Raw genomic sequence first — 23,198 nt, forward strand, 5'->3', positions numbered from 1 at the left:
TTTCTGGTGCTAGACTGTCCACCAATATTCATTACAAGCCTACCGACTCCCACAGCTACCTTGACTAGAGCTCCTCATACCCTGCTTCCTGTAAAGACTCCATCCCATTCTCTCAGTTCCTTCGCCTCCGTCACATCTGTTCTGATGATGCCACTTTCAAAAACAGTTCCTTTGACATGTCTTCCTTCTTCCTTAACCGAGGTTTTCCACCCACGGTGGTTGACAGGGCCCTCAACTGTGTCCGGCCCATCTCCCGCGCATCCACACTCACACCTTCCTCTCCCTCCCAGAACCATAAAAGGGTCCCCCTTGTCCTCACTTATCACTCCATTCACCCTCCGCATTCAAAGGATCATCCTCCACCATTTCTGCCAACTCCGGCATGATGCCACCACCACACATCTTCCCTTCACCTCCCCGCCCCGGCGGCATTCTGCAGGGATTGTTCCCTCTGGAACACCCTGGTCCACTCCTCCATCACCCCCTACACCTCAACCCCCTCCCACGGAACCTTCCCATGCAACCGCAGAGGGTGCAACACCTGCCCCTTTACTTCTCCTCTCCTCACCGTCCAAGGACCCAAATACTCCTTTCAAGTGAAACAGCATTTCACTTGCACTTTCCTCAATTTAGTCTACTGCATTCGCTGCTCCCAATGCGGTTTCCTGTACATTGGAGAGACCAAACGCAGACTGGGTGACCGCTTTGCAGAACACCTTCGGTCTGTTCACAAGCATGACCCAGACCTCCCTGTCGCTTGCCATTTCAACACACCACCCTGTTCTCATGCCCACATGTCCGTCCTTGGCCTGTTCCAGTGAAGCTCAACGCAAACTGGAGGAACAGCACCTTATCCTCCGACTAGGCACTTTACAGCCTTCCGGACTGAATATTGAGTTCAACAATTTTAGATCATGAACTCTCTCCTCCTTCCCCACCCCCTTTCCGATCCCCCTTTTATCCAATAATTTATATAGATTTTTCTTTTCCCACTTATTTCCATTATTTTTAAATGTATTTCCATCTATTGTTTTATCTCTACTTTTTAGCCTATTTCAATCCCTTTCCCCCCCAACCCACTCCTCCCCCGTCCCATTAACCCCCCACCATCCCCACCCCCCAACTCCGCCAACCCCACCCCCTACTCTGCCACCATCCCTACTGCCCCCACCCACCACCAATTCCCCCCTCACAACCCCATCCACCTCCACTACCCCCCCACATACCCACCCACACCACTTCCCCACCGACCCCCACTTCAAACTCCCACCCAACTTCCCCCCATCTCCACCCCCAACATCCCCCCCACACTCAATCCCCACAACCGCCCACCCCACGCTCAACACCCCCCCACACCCACTCCCCAAATTCCCCCCCCACACCCACTCCCCAAATTCCCCCCCCACACCCACTCCCCAAATTCCCCCCCACACCCACTCCTCAAATTCCACCACCACCATCCCACCTCACCCCCACCACCATAGCACCCCTCCCCCACCTACACCTCTCCCCCAATCCCAACCCCAACCCTCCATACAGCCCTCCCCCACTTCTTCCCCACCCGTCCCCCCTCCCCTCCACTCCCCCTCCCCCCCACCCCACCTCTCCCCCACCCCACCTCTCCCCCACCCCACCTCTCCCCCACCCCACCTCTCCACTCTCACCACCCATCCCCTCACCACCCATCCCCTCACCACCCATCCCCTCACCACCCATCCCCTCACCACCCATCCCCTCCCCCCAGCCATCCCCTCCGCACCCCCCACCCCTCCCCCCCGCACCCCCCACCCCTCCCCCCACTCCCCCCACCCGTCCCACCACTCCCCCTCCCCGTCCCACCACTCCCCCTCCCCTGCCCTCCCCTGCACTCCCCCTCCCCTGCCCTCCCCTGCACTCCCCCCTCCCCTGCACTTCCCCCCCCCTCCTCCCCCCTCCTCCCCCCCCCCCTCCCCTCCCCCCCCTCCCCCTCCCCCCCCCTCCCCCCTCCCCCCCCTCCTCCCCCCCTCCCCCCCCTCCACCTCCCCCCCCTCCCCCTCCTCCCCCCCCCTCCCCCCCCTCCCCCCCCCTCCCCCCCTCCCCACCTCCCCCCCCTCCTCCCCCTCCCCCCCTCCCCCCCCCTCCCCCTCCTCCCCCCCCTCTCCCCCCTCTCCCCCTCCTCTCCCCCTCCTCCCCCCCCTCCCCCTCCTCCCCCCCCTCTCCCCCTCACACCCCCTCACACCCTCTCCCCCCTCCTCCCCCCCACACCCCCTCCTCCCCCCTCACACCCCCTCCTCCCCCCTCACACCCCCTCCTCCCCCCTCACACCCCCTCTCTCCCCGCATTCCCCCACCCCTCCACTCCCCCTACTCCCCACTGCTCCCACCCCCTACCCCCTCCCCACTCCCCACCCCTCCCACTTCCACTCCCCAATACAATATCCCCCCTTGCTCCTCCTGCTTTTTACCTTTAATGTCACCTATTAACACATTCCTTCAATAATATCACCAGTCAACACCTCTTTGTCCTTTGGTCTATGACATCTTTTGGCAATCTTCACCTATCACTGGCCCTCTATCCAGCTCTACTTAAGGGGGTGGGACCAGCTTATATTTCATCTCTTTTCTATTTTTCCTTAGTTCTGTTGAAGAGTCATATGGACTCGAAACGTTAACTGTATTCCTCGCTGCAGATGCTGTCAGACCTGCTGCGTTTTTCCAGGTATTTTTATTTTTGTTTTGGATTTCCAGCATCCGCAGTTTTTTGCTTTAATTCGTGCATATGTTGTCCCTGGGTCAGAAGGCTCTGCTGCGCTGGCTGGACTAGGCCCGGTTTCCATGGTGACTGTGGGTCCGCTATCATTTCCGGGTGAGTTGGCGAGGTCGCGGTGGGGGCTGTGATGTGTCGGTGCTTTAACGGAGCGGGCAGCGGGCGGCAGTGCGGCCCAGCACCACTTCTCCCCTCTCTGCCTCTGGTATGTTGATGTTGCCGAGGACAACCCAGCCTGATCTCGGGGGGGGGGGGGGGGGAGGAGGATAGGGATAGAGACTGTTGTCAGGTAGGTGATTCGCTTGTCTGTTTCTCATCGCCTCTAATTTTTATTTATTTAACGAGTTTGTCTCTAGGCTCATCAGTGGACCGGTCTGAGCTTTTGTCGGCACTTAATTGGTTTAAATCGCTGTTTCTGTAGCAGGTTTAGTTTTTCTTACGTCGAATTGTGAGAGGATAGTTCAACATTTGCAGTTTCGCCCTCCAGCTATAATATTTTCTTGTCACTTTTAAAATTATTTTTTCATCCAAGACCAGAGCTCGTAAAACACAACTTCCCTCTGAAGGAACAGATCTCGTGGATGTTTTGAGTTTATACAGCTAGTGGAGATAATTTGCCCGAGGTTTGTCATGTGATTTTTAATTTTAATGGGCACCTTGTTCAGTGATAAGATTATGTTCCTGAAGGCAGTGGCTCTGTATGCTTAATATCATTGATAACGTTAATATGGGGCTTAAGGGATCGTTTTATTCCAAGTTATTTCACAGTAGATTTGCAGTACATTCACGTACCCGCTCTGGAAGAAGCGCTTAGATTAAATACCTGGTTTTGGGCGCTACAGCGTCGTAACGGACTGAACAGTGAGTGCGGGTTTGTTTTTTTTTGGTTTGTGCTGGGTTAACTGAACTCAGCTGAGGCCTTGGTATACTTGTATTAGGGGATGAAACATATAAGGCTCCTGCTTTGGACCAGAATATCTGTTAGAAAACGCATTTGTGGGGGTCTTTGGTAAGGACAGCTTTTGGTTTTGATTACAGTATTGAATCGACTGCTGATGCAATGTAGACATATGTATAAGGCGCCTCCCACCTTTCAATCTTAACAAGTAGAGATGACGAATTTGTGCTTTCAATAGAACAAGAGAAGAAATTGTGTAATATAATTTTGAGTAGGATGTATTTGGTGGCAATATTTTTAATTCTTTCATGGGATTTGATTACAGCAGGTAAGGCTAGCATTTGTTGGCCATCCCTAAATTACACTTAAGAAAGTGGAGTTGAGTTGCATTTTTGAATCACTGCAATCCGTCCAGTAGAGGTACACCCACAGTGCTTTTGGAAGGGAGTTCCAATGTTTTGATCCAGTAATCGTGAAGGATCAGCAATTATGGTTCGAAGTCAGGATTGTGTGTGATTTGGATGGGAACTTGCAGATATTGGTGTTCCCTTGCGTCTGTAGCCCTTGTTTCTTCTAGGTGGTGGGAATCACAGGTTTGGAAGGTGCTATCAAAGTTGCCTTGGTGAGTTGCTGCAGTGCATCTTGTAGTTGGTACACACTGTTGCCACTTTTCATAGGTGGTGGAGGGAGCGAATGTTTAAGTTGGTGGATGGGGTGCCAATCAAGTGGGCTGCTTTGTCCTGGATGGTACTGAGCTTCTTGAGTATCTTTGGAGCTTCACTCATCCAGGCAAGTGGACAGTATTCCATCATACTCCTGACATGCCTTGTGGATGTGGACAAGCTTTGAGGAGTCAGGAGGTGAGTTACTCACCTCAGAATTCCCGGCCCCTGACATGGTCTTGTAGCCAGAGTAGTTATATGGCTGGTTCAGTTCAGTTTCCGGTCAATGGTAACCCCAGGATGTTGATTAGTGGGGGATTTGGCAATGATAATGCCGCTGAATGACAAGGAGAGATCGTTAGATTCTATCTTGTTGGAGATGGTGGTAATAGCAACTTTTCTGTACACGATGCAGCGGTAACTGCAGATCAGCTCAATTACTAATAATTCACACATCTACTAACCCTTACCTAAACTCTAAATCATGCAACATCAGTTGAGTGATGCAGGATTAGTTGTAGTGTTTGTCATCACTTTCCTTTGAATATTATTTTCCTTTCTGACTACATGCATCAAGTGCAATCGAGAAGATTATAATGGATAAAAGCAAAATACTGAGGATGCTGGAAATCTGAAACAAAAACAGAAAATGTTGGAAAAACTAACAGGATCTATGGAGAGAAAAGCAGTTAACGTTTTGATTCTGTATGACTTCTTCAAATGGAGATCTGAATGGAGAAGAGCGCAGATGGTGATCGGAATGGAGAAGAGCACAGAAATTTGGATTTTGTGCATTCTTAGGTTTACTTTTTTATGATTAATCAATCTGCCATTGCAGAGCAATTTACATTTTTCAGCTTAGAAAGAAGGCTTATGAAACCAATGTAAGAAATTAGGAATAAGCGTAGGAGGAGGTGGGCAAGATGTGAAAAACCTATTCAAAGTTGAAGCCTCAACATTCCCTTTGTTCCCCTTCTATTCACTTGATTGAGATATTGATTCAGATTTTTTGTTCCTATCCTCTTCCAGAACTTTCCCTCATACTATCCTTATTCCATGGTTTTTCCCTCCTTTTTCTTCTCTCCCAATATTCCCAAACCACATACATCATTTTTGTCACATTGTCCATGAAGCTGACTACAAATCTACACTGTATACCTGAAATCATTGAATCTTATAGAACAGAAGGAGGCTATTTGACCCATTGTACCTATGTTGCTCTTCTGAAAGAGCTATCTAAATGGTCCCACTCCCACTTTCTAAGATTTTCAATTTCTTTCCATAATAGGGTGCCCAAAATTGGGTAAAATTGGCACATTATATTACTTTAAAGGAACACAGTTTCACCTTACCAGCAGAATAATAGTGCACGTTACATGGTGTTACACTATGTTTATACAAGTACATATTTGTCTTACCATGAACAATGCCAAAGCCCCAATACTGCAACAACTTTATATATAGTGCCTTTAACATAATGAAACATCCCTAGGCACATACTTATTAAAAATTCTTTCAGGGGACGGGGCTTCGCTGGCTGGGCCAGCATTTATTGCCCATCCCTAGTTGCCCTTGAGAAGGTGGTGGTGAGCTGCCTTTTTGAACCGCTGCGTAGGTACACCCACAGTGCTGTTAGGAAGGGAGTTCCAGGATTTTGACCCAGCGACAGTGAAGGGACGGCGATATATTTCCAAGTCAGGCTGGTGAGTGGTTGGAGGGGAACTTCCAGGTGGTGATGTTACCATCTATCTGCTGCTCTTGTCTTTCTAGATGGTAGTGGTCTTGGGTTTGGCAGATTCTGTCGAAGGAGCCTTGGTGAATTTTTGCAGTGCATCTTATAGATGGTACACGCTGCTGCTACTGTGCGTCGGTGGTGGAGGGAGTGAATGTTTGTGGATGTGGTGCCAATCGAGTGGGTTGCTTTGTTCTGGACAGTGTCCAGTTTCTTGAGTGTTGTGGGAGCTGCACTCATCCAGGCAAGAGGAGAGTATTCCATCAAACTCCTGACCTGTGTCTTGCAGATGGTGGACAGGCTTTGGGGAGTCGGGAGGTGAGTTACTCATCGCACAGTTTGTGGCCCCTGACCTGCTCTTGTAGCCATAGTATTTATATGGCTAGTCCAGTTCAGTTTGTGGTCAATGGTAACCCCCAGAATGGTTGATTGTGGGGTATTCAGTGATGGTAATGCCATTGAACTCCAAAGGGCGATGGTTAGATTTTCTCTTGCTGGAGATGGTCGTTGTCTGACACTTGTGTGGCGTGAATATTACTGACCGTCTCCAACAAGAGAGAATCCAACCATCGCCCCTATCTAAATATATACAAAAACATTTAAGTTTTGAAAGAGTTTGATAAGGTAGAAGTAGAATAAATATTTCCACTTGTGCAGAAGCCCAAAACTAGATGTCAAAAATAAGTGTCACCAATTAACTCAGTTCTGAATTCAGGTGAAAATTCTTCATCTAGAGAGTTGTTAGAATGAGGAACTAACTCCCACAAGGAGTAGCTGAGGTGAAAAACTTTGGTGCATTTAAGAGGAAGCCAAATAAACATGTAAAGGAGAAAGGAATAGAAGGTATGCAGATAGGGTTAGATGAAGGAGGTTGGGGGAGGAGGCATAAACACTGGCATGAACCTGTTGGATCAAATGGGCTGTTTCTGTGCTCTAATTTATCAAACTTTCTACCTTGGGCTTTTGAGCTAGAAAAGAGCATTTCCACTCAACTGTACAGTAGATCTGATTGAGGAGAGTGGATTTTCATTTATCTTTCCGTGTTTGAAAGGTTCAGTACTGAGCGCAACCTGGATCTCAGCAATACTCTTTTTATTGTATTGCAGCACGATGATTCACATACAGGGCAGGGAGGGACCTATGGTTCCCAAAGTTCTCCATCTGTGGGGCTTTCCTTGTGTCCTTTCTGGACCTGTTACAGGCTAAATGATAGAGATTGATTGCTTTGATTAGTCAAAAACTCCCATTATCATGGTGTCATGTGACTACCTACATGGTTGAGGGTGAACTGGATTGACCTTGATCTTTCATCATTGAGCAATTCCACTGCTCCTGTGTAAGAAGTAAGGTTCTAGGGGTGATGGGTTCCTTCCAATGTTCTGAAGTATCAAATTTTTATCGATTGAGGTACTAGTACCATGGTTGGCCTCTGTGTTCCTGGATTAGGAAGGAGACATTTGGCCAGCATTCCCTCTCCTGAGTGTCATCCAGCGACCACTTTGAGAAGTGTGTGTCCATGGCCATTTGGTAATGCTCTTGCTGGAAGTCTCTGTCAAGGCTAGTAATTGAATATTTGGAGGATTGTTGGCAACATCAATTCCTTCAGGAAAAGGAGGAAAATAATAATAACAAGCAAACTGCCATGATACAATTTTGTCAAATATTTATAATCATGCTCTGGAATCTGGAACAAACAATGCATTTTTGTTGTCACTGGAAACATTTAAATCATAGAAAAAGTTGACTGCGGAATAAAATACATCATGTGAACACTTACACATAGATTTTTGTAATCTGTGTGTTGAGGAATGCAACTGATTTCTTGCCCCTTGGCCAGTTTCAGTAAGATTTAATAATGTGACTTTGCAAGATTTAGACTGGAGTAACCAATATACCAGTGGTTAAGAGTTAATGCGTGAAAGTTTGTTTCAAACATTGATCTTTCAGTTCCTCATTTTAAAAGTTAAGACAGTCGCACAAGAATGAGAACCATTAGTACTAGTAAACATGCAGTAAATTGGCTGCAAACAGCTTACAATTTTTATTTTAAATTGGCTTTGCACTGGATCATTATGAAAAGATTAGTTGCACTCGTTTATTGTTTCTCTGAATTATTATGAAGTTCAAGTATGTGTAAAATGTAAAAGAAAAATAATAACTTGATTTTGGTGAAGTGTGGTAGGAAATAAAACTGCTTGAGATGATGTTTGAAGTTGAGTGGCTGACTGTGAAGTAACTTCTAGGTGCTGTAAGCTAAACGATGTACTGTGTAACCTGTTAAAGAACATTCCTGAAGTGCCTGGTGAATCATTTTCACACCCTTTCTGTTCAAGTACTTGACAATTAGGGCAGTTGTTCTTTGGATAAAAATAGACACTTGAAATTATATAAACCTTTTACCATGTCAAGGTAGATCATAGAATGGTTACTGCACAAAAAGAGGCCATTCAGCCTGCTGTGTGCATGCTGGCTCTCTGCAAGAGCAACTCAGCAATTCTCACTCCCTCGCCCTTTCCCTATAGCCCTTCAAATGTTTTCTGCTCAGGTGCTTATCCAATTGCATTTTAAAAGCCACGATTGAATCTACCTAAAACACATACTCAGGAAATGCCTTCTAAATCCTAGCCACATGCCACAAAGATCTTCCTCATGTTGCCATTGGTTCTTTTGCCATTCACCTTAAATCAGTGTCCTCTTCTGCCACTGGGAATAGTTTCTCCCTGTCTACTGTCTAGACCCTTCGTTGTTTTGAACACCTTTATCAAATCTCCTCGCAACTTTCTCTGCTATAAGGAGAGCAGCTCCAGTTTCTCCAATATATCCACGTAACTGAAGTCTGGCATCCAGGAGCCATGCTCATAAGTCTTTAGTGGATCCTCTGTAAAGACTTTACATCCTTCCTGAAATTTGGTACTCAGAATTAGACGCAGTACTCCAGTTGAAGCTGAACAAATGTTTTATAAAGGTTCATCATAACCTTTTTGCATTTGTTATCAATGACTATTTTCATAAAGCATAGGATCCTGTATACCTTTTTAATATTCACCTGGTAGTACAGAACTTGAGTATTACTGAAGAAAGAGACATGCTGTCGAAACTTTTTGTCTTGCACTCATCAGGACAGATGCAAGAATGCCAAGTTTTAAAAGGAACAACAATTTATACTGTAGTCCTAGAATACTAACCTGAGGAATTCCTGCAGTGATGTCCCAGGACTGAGATAATTGACCTCCAGCAATCATCACCATCTTCCTTTTGTGCTAGATATGACTCCAACATGCATGAAGACAATGAGATTATAATGTTTCTTCATTTATTCTTTTTCACTAAAAAACTGATCACACAAAACTCATGTCCACTGTGAAAATTCAAAACTTCTCCATTTTCACTTTTAGTGATGCTGTACTGACATTTGATAAAGTGCTACATAACAGGCTTGTCAGCAAATTTGAAGCCCATGAGATAAAAGGGACAGTGGTAGCATGAATATGAAGTTGGCAGAGTGATAGGAAACAGATTAGTGTGAATGGCTATTTTTGGTATTGGAGGAAGGTGTATATGGTGGGGACCCCCAGGGGTGGCATTAGGACTACTTTTCGTGATTGAAGTTCATGCTCTAGTTTTGAGTGTTTAGCAGGGTTTTAGATACATGGGGGCGGTAGACAGATTTGTCCTCAAGCCACCAAAAAGCCTGCGATCAAAAAATCAATCAAAATCAATGACGAGGGCAACAAATGAGGATAGTTGCCTCCATACATAGAAGAGATTCTGTCTCTCCCATGCTGCTGCTCCAGCTCCTCCAATCACAGGTTCCCTCTCTCCTCCTCTTGCTGCTCCACAAGACACAGAATCTATAATTGCAGGAGCGGCAAGGGTGGGAAAGAGGGAGCCTGTGATTGGAGGAGTTCGAGCAATTATTCTGGCCGCTCCCACTGCCACTATCACCAATCACTTCAAGAGGAGAAATGCTGTCGAAACTTGAAGGAGAAACTTGAGTAAGAAATGGCTTCTGTGGTTAGGCTTTGATAACCTAGAAAAATTAGAGTAGGATTTATGGTGGGGTTCGTGTTTGGGGTTTACAATTGAAACTTTATCAGCTAGCTATTTTAGGCTCAGTGTTTATTTCTTTTCAACCACTGAATCCATACCACTTCTGCCCATGCTGTTTCAGGGCATATACCACATCCAGGGTAGTGACTGCTCTTTGTTTTGTGTGTTCTGTGTAGGTGACCAAACCCCTGATGAATCTCTCCAGAAAGAGATTCAGCAGTGCACTCTGGGTCATCTTGTAGATTAGGCCAGAGATGCACTTGCCATCGCCTCAGCAAGCCAGGCAGCAGGATGGCAGGCTTGGTGATGCCCTGGATATTATCTTTGAGGACTTAAACTTGGTTTCCACATCCAAATCATTTATATAGATTGCGAAGAGCTGTAGACCTATTACGGATCCTTGTGGTACTCCACTAGTATCAGCCTGTCATCCTGAGAATAATTCATTGATTCATTTATTCCTACTCTCTGCTTCTGTCTGATAACCAATTCTCAATTGATACTTGTATGTTGCCCCCAATCCTATGCACTCTAAATTTTATTTGCTAACCTCCTATGATGGACCTTATCAAAAGCCATCTGAAAATCCAAATACGCCGTGCCCACAGGTTCTCCTTTATCTATGCTACAAGTGACATTCTCAAAAAAACACTCCAAAAGTTTGTCAAATGTGATTTCCCTTTCATAAATCTGTATTGACTCTGCCCAGTTTTACCTGATGTGAATTTTAAGCATGTGATCACAACCTTAATAATAGATTCTAACATTTTCCCTACTATTGACATCAAACTAAAAGAAATTAAAACAAAATGCTGGAAAAACTCAGCAGGTCCGCAGCATCCGTGGAGAGAGAAAAGGAGCCAACGTTTGAGTCCGTATGACACTTCTTCAGAGCTAAAGAGAAGTAGAAATGTGATGGATTTTATACTGTTTAAGAAGGGGTGGGGAGGGTGAATCAAGATAGAAGGTCAGGGATAGATGGGAGCTAAGGAGAAATTTGAGAAAGATGTCATGGTCACTGGATAAAGGGAGTGTTAATGGTAGTGGTAAAGACTAAAGGAGATGCTGATAGTGGCAGAATGTGTTACTAACAGAACAAAGGTGAGAGCTCTGTGAAAGAACATAGAAACAAGTGACAGGTGGCCCTGTGGGGGGGAGTTTGGGGAAAAATGATTTTAAAAGATGGATAAATATAAATAAAAAATGAGAATAAATAAGAAAAATTAAAATTAAAATGGAAAAAAATAAGATTAAAAAGGGAGTAAGGATGGAGGAGGGAGTTCATGGCCGGAAATTGTTGAACTCAATGTAAGTCTGGAACAATTCAGTTAACATTTCTCGTACATACTAACCTTTTTTAGTTCCTCAATTTCACAAGTCCCTTGGTTGTCTAGCATTTCTGGGAGATTTTCTGTATCATCTTCCATGAAGACAGAAGCAAAGTAAACTGCCTGTTATGTCACAATGCTAAGCTGCTCAAATCCCAAAGGGAAAATTGAAACAACTGCCACAATTGTTTTCCAATTTATATATTTTGAGGTACCTGCCTTGAATTCAGCAGTAGTAAGACCGCCAAGTCTCATAGGTTTATTTAAAAAACTAGATTAAACCTTTATTAAATAAAAATGATTTTAAGCATATGCATAAGTCTACAAATTACTACTATAATAACTTCTAGCTCCCCTGATTAATCTAATGGAGTTACACCTCCATTAAGACAACAGTTTAAAAAAAAACACACATTTAAAAGACCCAGGCAAACAAATTCACTGAGTTTTCTTGACTTCAGTTCTTGCAGACAGCAATTTGGTCACAGAGGCTGGAGGCTTTTCACACTTGTTAGATCTTAGAATTCATTCTTTCTGACACACAACCTCATCTCCTTTATACAGATTTCCCCTTTGGATGCAAATTGTTTCACTACGTCTTCAGACTTCACCTCTCTACTAATAAAAATCTATCATAGTACCAATTTTACCAGCAATCTTTGGGGAAAAATAAACAAACTTTCTTAACTTCTCCTGGCTAGGTGAAATATTTCACCTCTTTTCACCTCCTCTTTTGAACTCAAGCTAGTCTGGTTTATTTAAAAATGCAAATGTTCCCCTTATACCCCACATTCTAAAATTTCAACCATGTTTACCTACATAACATTTCAAACCTAGCTTATCTTCTGATACATCAAAGCCTTCAGACCAGCTGTCTTTAACTCAATTAAGTCACATACACACACCCCACTATTACTCTACAATAAATTCCAACAACAAAATGAAAATTATTATATCTTCCTGACACTGCCATTTTCTTGTTCTCCATTATAAATTCTCCTGTGCCCATCTGTAATGGACCTGCATTTGTCCTAACTACTCTCTTTCCTTTTCACATACCTAAAGAAGCTTTTACAGTCTCCTTTTATGTTCCCCACTAGTTTGCATTCATATTCTATTTTCCCTTAGCAGTTTTTTGGTCCTCCTTTGCTGGGTTAAAATACTAGGCCTATTACTTTTTCTGGCATCCTTCAAAGCCATTTCCTTTAATGTAATGCAATCTTTAACTTCTTTCATTAACCACAGTTGATTTACCTTTCCATTTGGGTGTTTGTGTCTTAGAGGAATGTATATATAGTTTGTAGACTGTGTAGTATTTCTTTAACTACTAGCCATTGCCTGTCTACTGTCAAATATTTTGGTATTTTCCCAATCCACTATAGCCAACAATTATACCTTTTATAATTTCCTTTCTTCAGATTTAAGACTCTAGTTTCAGAATGAATTATACTGCATTCAAACTTAAAGCAAAATTCTATCATATTATGGTCACTATTTCCCAAAGGCTTCTTTACAGCAAGGTAATTAATTAGCCCTTTCTCATTGCACAGCACTAAATCCAAAATAGCCCGATCCCTAAATGGCTCCTCAACATACTGCGCCAGAAACCCATTTCGTACACACTCCAGGAATTTCTCCTCCAGGGCATTAGCGCTGATTTAGTTAACCCAGTCTATGTGTAAATTGAAGTTATTACCATATTACCCATATTACATGTGTAATTTCCGATTTTATACCATGCCCAACGTTTCCACAATGATTTGGTGGCCTATGAGCAACCCCCACCAATGTTTGCTTCCCCTTGGTTTTCTTAGCTCCACCCAAACTGATTCCACATCTTGATCCTTCGATTGTAAGAGAGGATCTTACAATGTACTGATCTCATCCCTTATTAAGAGTGCTACCCCACCTCTTTTTCCTTTTCACCTATCCTTCCTAAATGCTGAACATCCTTGGATATTTAGTTCTCAACCTTGGTCACCTTGTAGCCACATCTCTGTAATGGCAATTACATCATACTCATTTATCTCACTTCGTGCATTCAAATTTTCAACATTTTTGCCATGTGCATTTAGATAGAATGCCTTTAATTCTGCTTTTTTAATTTTATTCTCTTTCTGATTCTATGTGACGCTTGACTATGCTTTGTCTGTCTTCTATTTTTGCTTTCTACTTTTCTGCTTTCTTTTACCAGTTTTTCATCCCTCGAACTCCCTTTCGGGTTCCCATCCATGCCAATCTAGTTGCACTGGAGTGCTGTTTTTGGCTGCAGTAGAGAGTTTCAGTTGGAGTTTGGTGACCTGAGGGAGTTTAAGGGTTAAATTAAGGGTTAAATTCTTCCTAAAGTCTAGTCTTTCTTTAATTTAGTAATTAACTAAAAGTTGCTGTTAGGGTTGGAAGGAGGTGAGTTTTAGTCTAGCCTTAAAACAGGGCTCATACAGGCTCTGCTTGCAGCTGCAGCTAGTTAATTAGATAACTGGCTTAATCAGGTTTTCAGAGGCTAAGTTCAGAGAGTATAAAAGTAGGCTATCTTATAGTGCTGACTTTGTCTGCACTGGACTGCAGTTTTTGACTGCAGTAGAGAGCTTCCGTTGAGTTTGGTGTCTGAGAGAGTTCGGTGAGAAGGAAGGAGGCGTTCCTTTCTTCTACTTTTGCTCAGAAAGAAGAGCAGTGGCCTTGGTAAGTAGGAATTGAAATTAGAAAAGTGTAATATTTTTAAAGTTCCTATACTTGGATTTAACTGTGAAGTGCCAGAAATAAGGGAAATTTAGAGCCAATATAATAAAGTAATATAAATAATCCAAAGTAGAATAAAGTTAACGTAAGGGAATGGCAGGGCAGCTCAGTCAAGTGGAATGTGTGTCCTGTAATACGTGTGAAGTCATGGATGCTACCGGTGTCCTAGCTGGCCACATGTGCAGGAAGTGCTTTCAGCTGCAGAAACTTGAGCTCCAGGTTTCAGAGCTCGAGCGGCAGCTGGTGTCACTGTGGCATGTCCGCGAGGCTGAGAGCTACGTGGATAGCACGTTCAGAGAGGGGGTCACACCGCAGCTTAAGGGCCTGGAGACAGAGAGGAAATGGTTGACCACCAGGCAGTCCAAGAGAAGTAGGCAGGTAGTGCATGAGCCCCCTGAGGTCCTGCTCACAAATTGGTTTTCTGTTTTGGAAGCTGGTGAGGGTGCTGGTGCAGTCAGAGGCATGTTTGTGGCACCACAAGTGGCTCGGTTGTACAGGTGGGAGGAAGAAGAAAGGAATAGCTATAGTGATAGGGGATTCATTGGTTAGGAGAACAGACGGGCATTTCTGCAGCTGTAGACGTGATTCCAGGATGGTGTGTTGCCTCCCTGGTGCCAGGGTCTGGTGTGTTGCCTCCCTGGTGCCAGGGTCAAGGATGTCACAGAGTGGCTGCAGGGCATTCTTTAGGGGGAGGGTGATCAGCCAGAGGTCATGGTCCACATTGTTACCAATGACTTGGGTAGGAATGGGGATGTGGTCCTGCAATCAGAATTTAGGGAGCTAGGTAGAAAATTAGCAAGCAGGACCTCTAATGTAGTAATCTCTGGATTGTTCCCAGTGCCATGTGCCAGTGAGTACAGAAATAGGAGGATAAGGCAGATGAATGTGTGGCTGGAAAGATGGTGCAGAAGGGAGGGCCTTAGATTTCTTGGACACTGGGACTGGCTCTGGGGAAGGTTGCACCTGCACAAGCCGGACTGGTTGTGCCTGAACAGAGCTGGGACTGAGTTCCTTGTGGGGTGTTTTGCTAGTGCTGTTGGGAAAGCTTTAAACTCAGCAGAGGTGTGGGAACCAAGAAAAAATATTAGAGAGAAAAACCAGGGTGCACAAAATACTGGGAGGGACTGATAGTACTAGTATAGAGAACAGTAAGTTAATAGGTAAAGTCAGGGTAAGGGAGAAAGTAACAAGATCTATATCAGGGTTATTATGCATGTATGTGATTGCACAGATTGGGGAGCTATAGATGCAGATTGCCATGTTGTGGCGATAACAGAGACCTGGCTCAAGTAAAGGTGTTAAGTATTACCTGGTACAAGCACGCCCCTGCACACCAATGGGAAAATTCAGCCCGTGGAGTCTATATGGAAAAGGTTCCATTTCTCAGCTCAGCACAGATTGGGGCTCAAATCTGGGATGTTCTACATATGGCTCATTACTACTGGGTAGTCCTTTTACCCACGCAACCATTGGGGCAGCTGAGGTTTTAAAATTTAATAAAAAGAAGGAAGGGTGGCGGTATTGGTTAAGGAGAGTATTGCATTGCTGGAGAAAGAAGATGCCCCAGAGGGTTCAAGGACAGAATCAATTTGGCTGGAGCAAAGGAACAAAAAGGGTGCAATTAAATTGCTTGGTGTAGTCTATAGATCGCCAAATAGTGAGAAGGACATAGAAAAGCAAATCTGCAAGGAAATTTGAGAAACGCAGGCATTATAGAGTAGTTATAATGGGGAACTTTAATTTCCCGAATGTAGACTGGGACAATGGTAGTGTAAAGGACAGAGAGAGGCAAAGGTTCTTTGATTGTGTTCAGGAGGATTTTCTACAGCAGTATGTGTCCAATCCAACAAGAAAAGATGCACTGTTGGACCTGGTTCTTGGAAATGAGGCGGGCCAAGTAGATCAAGTGGGAGAACATTTAGTAGGAGACAGTGAACATTGTATTGTAGTTTTAGGATGATGATAGAAAAGGAGAATAGACAATCCAGAGTAAAAATAATTAACTGGACAAGAGCTGACTTTGGGGCAAGAATGGAGCTGGACCAGATAGACTGGGACGAAAGATTGGCAGAACAAACTGTAACTGAACAATGGGCTACCTTCAAAAAAGAGTTGGTTCGGGCATAGTCAAGGTATCTCCCATTGAAAGGGAAAGGTAGGACAAACAAATCTAGAGCTCCCTGGATGAGAAAGGAGATTGAAATTAAGATAAAGAAGAAAAAGTGTGCTTATGGCAGGTGTCAGATAGAAAATACAATTGAGAACCAAGAGGAATACAGAAGGTTCAGGGGAGGTGAAAAAGCATATTAGAGTAGTGAAGAGGGATTATGAGAAAAGACTGGCAGCCAACATAAAGGGGAATCCCAATGTCTTTTATAGGCATATAAATTGTAAAAGGTTGGTAAAAGGAGGAGTAGGGCCTATTAGGGACCTAAAAGGGAATTTACACATGGACGAAGGGGCCATGGCTGAGGTATTAAATGAGTACTTTGCATCTGTCTTTACCAAGGAGGTAGATGCTACCCAGGCCTTGGTGACAGACGAGGAAACTAGAAGGGTTCGAAATTGATAAGGAAGTTTTGAATAGACTATCGGTACTTAAAGTTGACAAGGCACTGGGACTGCATGAGATGCATCCAAAGGTATTGAAAGAAGTGAGAGTAGAAATTGCAGGGGCACCGGCCATAATCTTTCAGTCTTCCCTAGACTCGGGTGATGCCAGAGGACTGGAGAATTGCAAACGTTAGGCCCTGTTCAAAAAAGGATGCAAAGCTAAGCCCAGCAATTACAGACCAGTCAGTTTAACTTAAGTGGTGGGCAATATTCTAGAAACAATTATTCGGGATAGCATTAGTAGTCACATGGAAAAATATTGGTTGATAAGGAAGAGCCAGCATGGATTTCTAAAGGGGAAATCATGTTTAACTAACTTGCTGGACTTTTTTGAAGAGGTAACAGAAAATGTTGATGAGGGTAATATTGTTGATGTGGTGTACATGGACTTTGAGAAGGCATTTGATACAGTGCCACACAACAGACTTGTGAGAAAAATTATTGCTCATGGAATAAAAGGGCCTGTAACAATGTGGATACAAAATTGGCTGAAAAATAATAGGAAGCAGAGGTATTTTTTTGGGCTGGAGAAAGGTTTGTAGTGGAATTTCCCAGGGTCCCAATACTGACCCTTGCTTTTCCTGATATGTATTAATAATGTAGATCTTGGTGTGCAGGGGACAATTTCAAAGTTTGCAGATGATATGAAGCTTTTGAGTGTTGTGAACTGTGAAGAGGACAGTGGAACTTCAAGAACACATAGGCAAGTTGGTGGAGTGGGCAAATAGGTGGCAGATGAAGCTCAGTGTGGAGCAGTGTGAGGTGATGCATTTTGGTAGGAAGAATATGGACAGACGATATAAAATAAGGGGTGAAATTTTGAAAGGGGTGCAGAAGCAGAAATACTTTGGTGAATATGTGCATAGATCATTGAAGGTGGCAGGACAGCTGGAGAGAGCAGTTAATAAAGCATATAGTATCCTGGGCTTTATTAATAGGGGCATAGAGTACAAGAGCAGGGAGGCTATGCTGAATTTAAATAAGACACTCATTAGACCTCAGAAAGTTCTCCTGAACACAATCAAGAAACCTTTGCCCCTCTCCATCCTTTACACTACCACTGTCCCAGTCTCCGTTCAGATAATTAAAGTTCCCCATTGTAACTACTGTTTGGTGCCTGCATTTCTCTGTAATATTGTGTACTGTTCTGGGCACCATACTATAGAAAGGATGTGAACGGATTGGAGAGAGTGCAGAAGAGGTTTACAAGAATGGTTCCAGGGATGAGAAACTTCAGCTATGAGGATAGACTGGAGATGTTGGGACTGTTCTCCTTGGTGAGAAGAAGGCTGAGAGGAGATTTGATAGATATGTTTAAAATCATGAGGGGGCTGGACAGAGTAAATAGGGCGAAGCTATTCCATTCGTAAAAGGATCAAGAACGAGAGGGTACAGATTTAAAGTGATTTGCAAAAGAAGCAAGTGTGATGTGAGAAAAAACTTTTCCACACAACGAGTAGTTCGGGTCTGGAATGCACTGCTTGAAAGTGTGGTGGAGGCAGGTTCAATTGAGGCGTTCAAGAGGACGTTAGATGATTATTTGAATAGAAACAATGTGCAAGGGTACTGGAAAAAGGCAGGGCAATAGCACCAGATCATAATACTCATTTGGAGAGCCAGTGCAGACATGATGGGCCGATTGGCCTCCTTCTGTGCAGTTAAGATTCTGTTCAAACCCTTTCCAACAGCACTAGCAAATCTTCCTGTAGGATGTTACTCCTGACCCTGCTAAGGTGCAGCTCGTCCATCTTGTACAGGTCCCATCTGCTCCAGAGCTGGCCCCAGTGCTTCAGAAATCTGATGCCCTCCCTCCTACAGCAGTTCTCCAGCCATGTGTTCATTAGCTCAGTTCTCCTATTTCTATGCTGTGGGACTGGAAGTAATCCTGAGATTCCTGCTTTGTCTCCTTCTTAGTTCCCTGAAATCTGCTTTCAGGGCCTCATCCCCCTCTCTACCTTAGTCATTGATATAGATGTGAATCACGACTTCTGGCTGTTCACCCTCCCATAAAAGAATGTCTTGCAACAGCTCCGTGATTTTGGCACCAGAGAGGCAACATACCATCTTGATGAATGAGCGAGACTTCAGGGGACCTTTGCGCTATCTGCTTGGACCCCTTAGACTGTCTGGCAGGCACCCATTCACTTTGTGCCTGCATGCTCCTAGCCTGTGGTGTGACCACCTCTCTGAACTTGCTATCCATTTAGCTCTCGACCTCATGGATGCGCCACAGTGACTCTAGCCGCCACTCGAGCTCTGAATCCCAGAGCTCAAGCTTCTGAAGCTGTTTACTCTTTCTGCACATGTGGACGCTGCTGGTGACCTGGATGACCACGACTTCCCACATACTACATGTCATGCATTCCATGCGACTGAGCTGCTCTGCCATGTCTTAACTTTATTTCACTTACGTTAACTTTATTTTACTTGAACTTAACTTAATAAATCCTACAACCAATGATAAACCTTACTAGTACTGATAAATCTGGCCAATACTTAAGACGCTTTGAGTTGCAATAAACCTTATTTAAAGCTCCTCTTTCCCCCCCGTGCGTCCAATTCCCACATGTACCTAATTCACTACTCACAAAGTCTCCTTCTCACTCAGGCATAGTCTCCTGGGCATGCTCGCCTTATTGACCTTACTGAGGCAGTGGCAGAAGCCCAGAGTAAAGCTGTGGGGACTCTGGTTCAAATCCCACCATGGCAGCTGATGGAATTTAAATTTAAATTCAATTAGTAAAATCTGGAATTAAAAGCTAGTCTCTGTGGTAGTGACCATGAGACTGTTGCCAATTGTCGTAAAAACTCATCTGGTTCACTAGTGCCCTGTTAGGAAATAGAGATAGTTTAAGTTGTATTTTTGGTGTTAGGAATGAGTTTTAAATTTAAATGTTTAAGTTTGATTTGCATTTCTGTATGTGTGTGTTAAGAAGAGGTCAAGGTGAGTTTTAGTTTCATTTTAAAAGGTGCTTGCATTTCTAATGAGAGTTTTACAACTGTTGCAGCCAAATTAAACAAACAAAAGTAGAAAAAAAGTGTTGTTGCCTAGCAACAGGGTCCGGAGAGGCAGGTCCCTCCCACAGACATAAACAAGAAACTAGAAAACAGCAGTTTGTTTTGGGAACTTTGAGTTCAGTTGGTTTTGAAAGTAACTGCCAGGAGAGACTGGAGCAAAGGGAACAGATAGCCAGCCCTAAGCTAAAGAAAAGACCCCAAAATCCAGAGGAATGGAACAGGAGAGAGTCCCAACTAGACCTTCCAGTCAATGGAAGGACAGGAACCTGGAAAAGGTCCTGTTAAGTAAAGTCAAGAGTGAGGGGCAAAGAGAGAGGCTCCAAGTTTCAGATTTATAGAGGCAAAAGTTGCAGAAAGCAGGCTTGACCAGTGGTAACATCAGCTGAGATCATAACAGTCCTTTAGGGAAGGAAATCTGCTGTCTTTACCTGGTCTGGCCTACATGTAACTCCAGACCTACAGCAATGTGATTGACTCTTAACTGCCTTCTGAAGTGACCTAGCAAACCACTCAGTTGAAGGGCAATTAGGAATGGACAACAAATGCTGGCCTTGCCAATGATGTCCACATCCCATGAAAGAATAAATTAAAAAAAATGATGCAGATAGATTGGCGATGCTGAGGCTGTTCTCCTTGGAGAAGCGAAGATTGAAGAGAGATTTGATAGACGTGTTAAAAATCATGAGGGGTCTGGACAGAGTAGGTAGGGAGAAACTGTTCCCATTGGTGAAAGGGTTGAGAATGAGAGGACACCTTTTTAAAGTCAGGGTGTGCTAGAGGCAAGTTCAATCATGGCTTTCAAAAGGGAATCAGATAATTGACCGAGGGGAAAACATTTGCAGGGCTATGGGGAAAAGGTGTAGGAATGGAACTAAGTTGCTCTTACATGGTGCCGGTATGGAAATGGGCCAAATGGCCACCTCCTGTGCTGTAACAATTTTGATTTGTTCCTAAGAATGGTTAATATTCAAACATTTCCAGTGCCCTTGGTACACTGACAATGATTTTGTAATTTCAGAACAACGTCTGATCTTTGAATATTTTCTTCCCTGTCTCTGTAGTTTTTGATAAAAAAGGTATTTTATTTGTTTTTATTTTATTTGTTAACTAGTCCATATTTGATTTCAGTTGAACTAGTTTGCACTCCACCTAACAACATATCTTAAAAAAAACTGAAGATCGGTTCTAAGAAGTGGACATTTCCTGCTAATGTTCATTTCAATCTAAGCCAGTGAAATACGTTTTGGCTGTTACTCAACTATCACACTACTCTATTTCCACTCAGGGGAACCATACAGGGATAGTTAAGAGCTTTTCTTCCTAGTGGCAATATGAGACCCTGAAAAACCAATGATTTTTTAGGACTAGCCGTTCTAGGTGCTCCGTCCCAGTCATTTTTGTTTGTAAGGAGCATAAGTCTCAGGTCAATTTTTTTTTGATTAAACACAAAAGGCTTTTACAAATCATCCTAGAACAAAAGAGTGTTGCTGGAATGTTTTGTCCAGTGTTTGCATGTTCTTCAGTCTCCATGGTTCCTGAACAAAGGGTACTAACATTATACAGTCTATCCTGCACAATGTGTTGCACACTTTGACTTCTCCTGTATTCCAGGAAAAACATGAATTAAACATCCCTGCATTATATAGAATATATACAGTGAACACTCTTCCCTAGTTTATCTTGCAATATAATGGAGGATGAAAGCTATCAAGCTTTGGTGCTTTCCACAGAGGAATGCTTCCTTGGAAAAGAGGCGGCTGGATGAATTGATGGGATTTCCATTTGCCTAAATAAATATTAGTGCATCCAGCTGACAAACAAAGAACTTTTGTTTTGAGACACTTTAATAACTACATCCATAAGTTTATCCGCATACAGATCTCTGAATGATGTACTTCACACCTGTTTAAAGTGATAGAATAACCTGTTTTGATTTTTACAAGAGGATGAGAGGCAAAGAAGCATTTTTTCTGGTTGCAGCATTAGCTGCTTATTCAGCAAGTTTGGTTTTAATACATTAGAACTTATAGCAATTTTAAATCAAAAGTGTGAATAATTTGAGTAATGTTTCCATTATTCAAACATTATTTATTCTTTACTAAATGTCATTTTCTTTCCTCTGCTGAAGGGACCAACTGATGCTGAAGTAGAGTTCCACAAGTACCACTGGCACAGGTGAGCGTTCTTCATATGAGAGTCTGGGCAGGTAGTTCAATTGTGTAAGGCATCAAAGAATAACCCACTGCTGTCCTCATCTGTCCTTGCAGGAATTCCAGCAGGGAGCATGGGTGAGGGCATTGATTTGCCATGGGAAGCTTGCCCTGCAGAGGAGAGCAACTTGCAAGAAAGACATGATAAACCCTAGTCATATGTCACGGTGGATGCCATTCATGTCTTTGACTATGATAGTTTCAGGAATGCTCTCAAGGAGCTAGGTGGCAACGGCCTGTTCAAGAACTGGAGAGGGAGAGAGAGAGGTGGTCAGTGAGGACAAGAACATTTGAGGATGGATTTTTGTCATGGATTGATGCTTTTGAAGGGAAGAAGAATAGTATCTAAAATCAGAATTATTGACAGTTTAAGATAGCAAAGGGCCATCCTGCTTGCCTTTCTGTAATCAGATCATAGAGAATACCAAACAGTAGATTTATAAGCATTTATTCTCATACCTGGCCTCCACATTACTCCTAACAGCAGCTACCATTGGCACCTGCCATCTCAATGGGACAGCTTATGATGTACTAGCCACATTGATGCCCAAGGTATCCAAATACAGTGCCAAGTACAAGGCTTATTTATCACTAACTGTTTGGTCCAAGTCCTTGCAAGGGGCTTTGGCAAGAAATGTGCCATGAGACTGCTTAGTTTCCAGGATTTTCAGTGATGAGTCAGAGTCTGCATTTGAATTAAAAAAAGAAAATGTAATATTCAATTATGTTTTAAATATTGTTGGATGATCACGTGTCAGCCTGTGTATCACCATGTTCAAGTAACTGATCGTTTGTTCCAGCATGCCAAGTGAACCTACACTTGAGAATTTAAGTAGTGTGCCTCCATCATACAGATTTCAGAAAATTTAAGTGCAAGTTCAAGAGGAATGCAATTACAGTATTCTGTTTTTAGATATTACTCGAGATAATTTTATCTAGTTCAGCAATTTAGAGTCACACTGGAAAGCAAGCAATCCCTCAGTCCCAATGAACTGGAGTCTGCTTTACCTGTCTTAATACCTAGAGTTTGTTGTGAAACCATACATCAAATTGAAAATGCTCATTACTGTATTCTGGCTTGCTTAGTTATATCGTGTATCTTGAAATAAACTTCTTTGACTTCAGAAAGTACTACTAAAAGCTCTCCACTAGTCTGTGGCTTAGACTCAAAACCACCAAACAACTTTTATCGTGTGATATTTTATC

The 23,198-nt window shown here is 43.4% G+C and overlaps 1 protein-coding gene across 5 annotated transcripts in view; it reads left to right on the forward strand.

Moving 5' to 3' along the window:
* The first annotated feature begins 2,827 nt into the window (after window positions 1–2,827).
* Window positions 2,828–23,198, forward strand: part of LOC121282318 (H(+)/Cl(-) exchange transporter 5) — a 138,595-nt gene continuing 118,224 nt past the window's right edge. For 2 of the 5 annotated variants that reach the window (XM_041195987.1, XM_041195990.1), the window contains exons 1-2: window positions 2,859–2,950; window positions 21,911–21,957. The gene's annotated coding sequence lies outside the window, so the exon portion shown is untranslated. The other 3 variants (XM_041195988.1, XM_041195991.1, XM_041195989.1) reach the window with 2 other exon arrangements.

This window comes from Carcharodon carcharias, chromosome 9 (genome assembly GCF_017639515.1).
Source record: "Carcharodon carcharias isolate sCarCar2 chromosome 9, sCarCar2.pri, whole genome shotgun sequence".
NCBI classification, from domain to species: Eukaryota; Metazoa; Chordata; class Chondrichthyes; order Lamniformes; family Lamnidae; genus Carcharodon; species Carcharodon carcharias.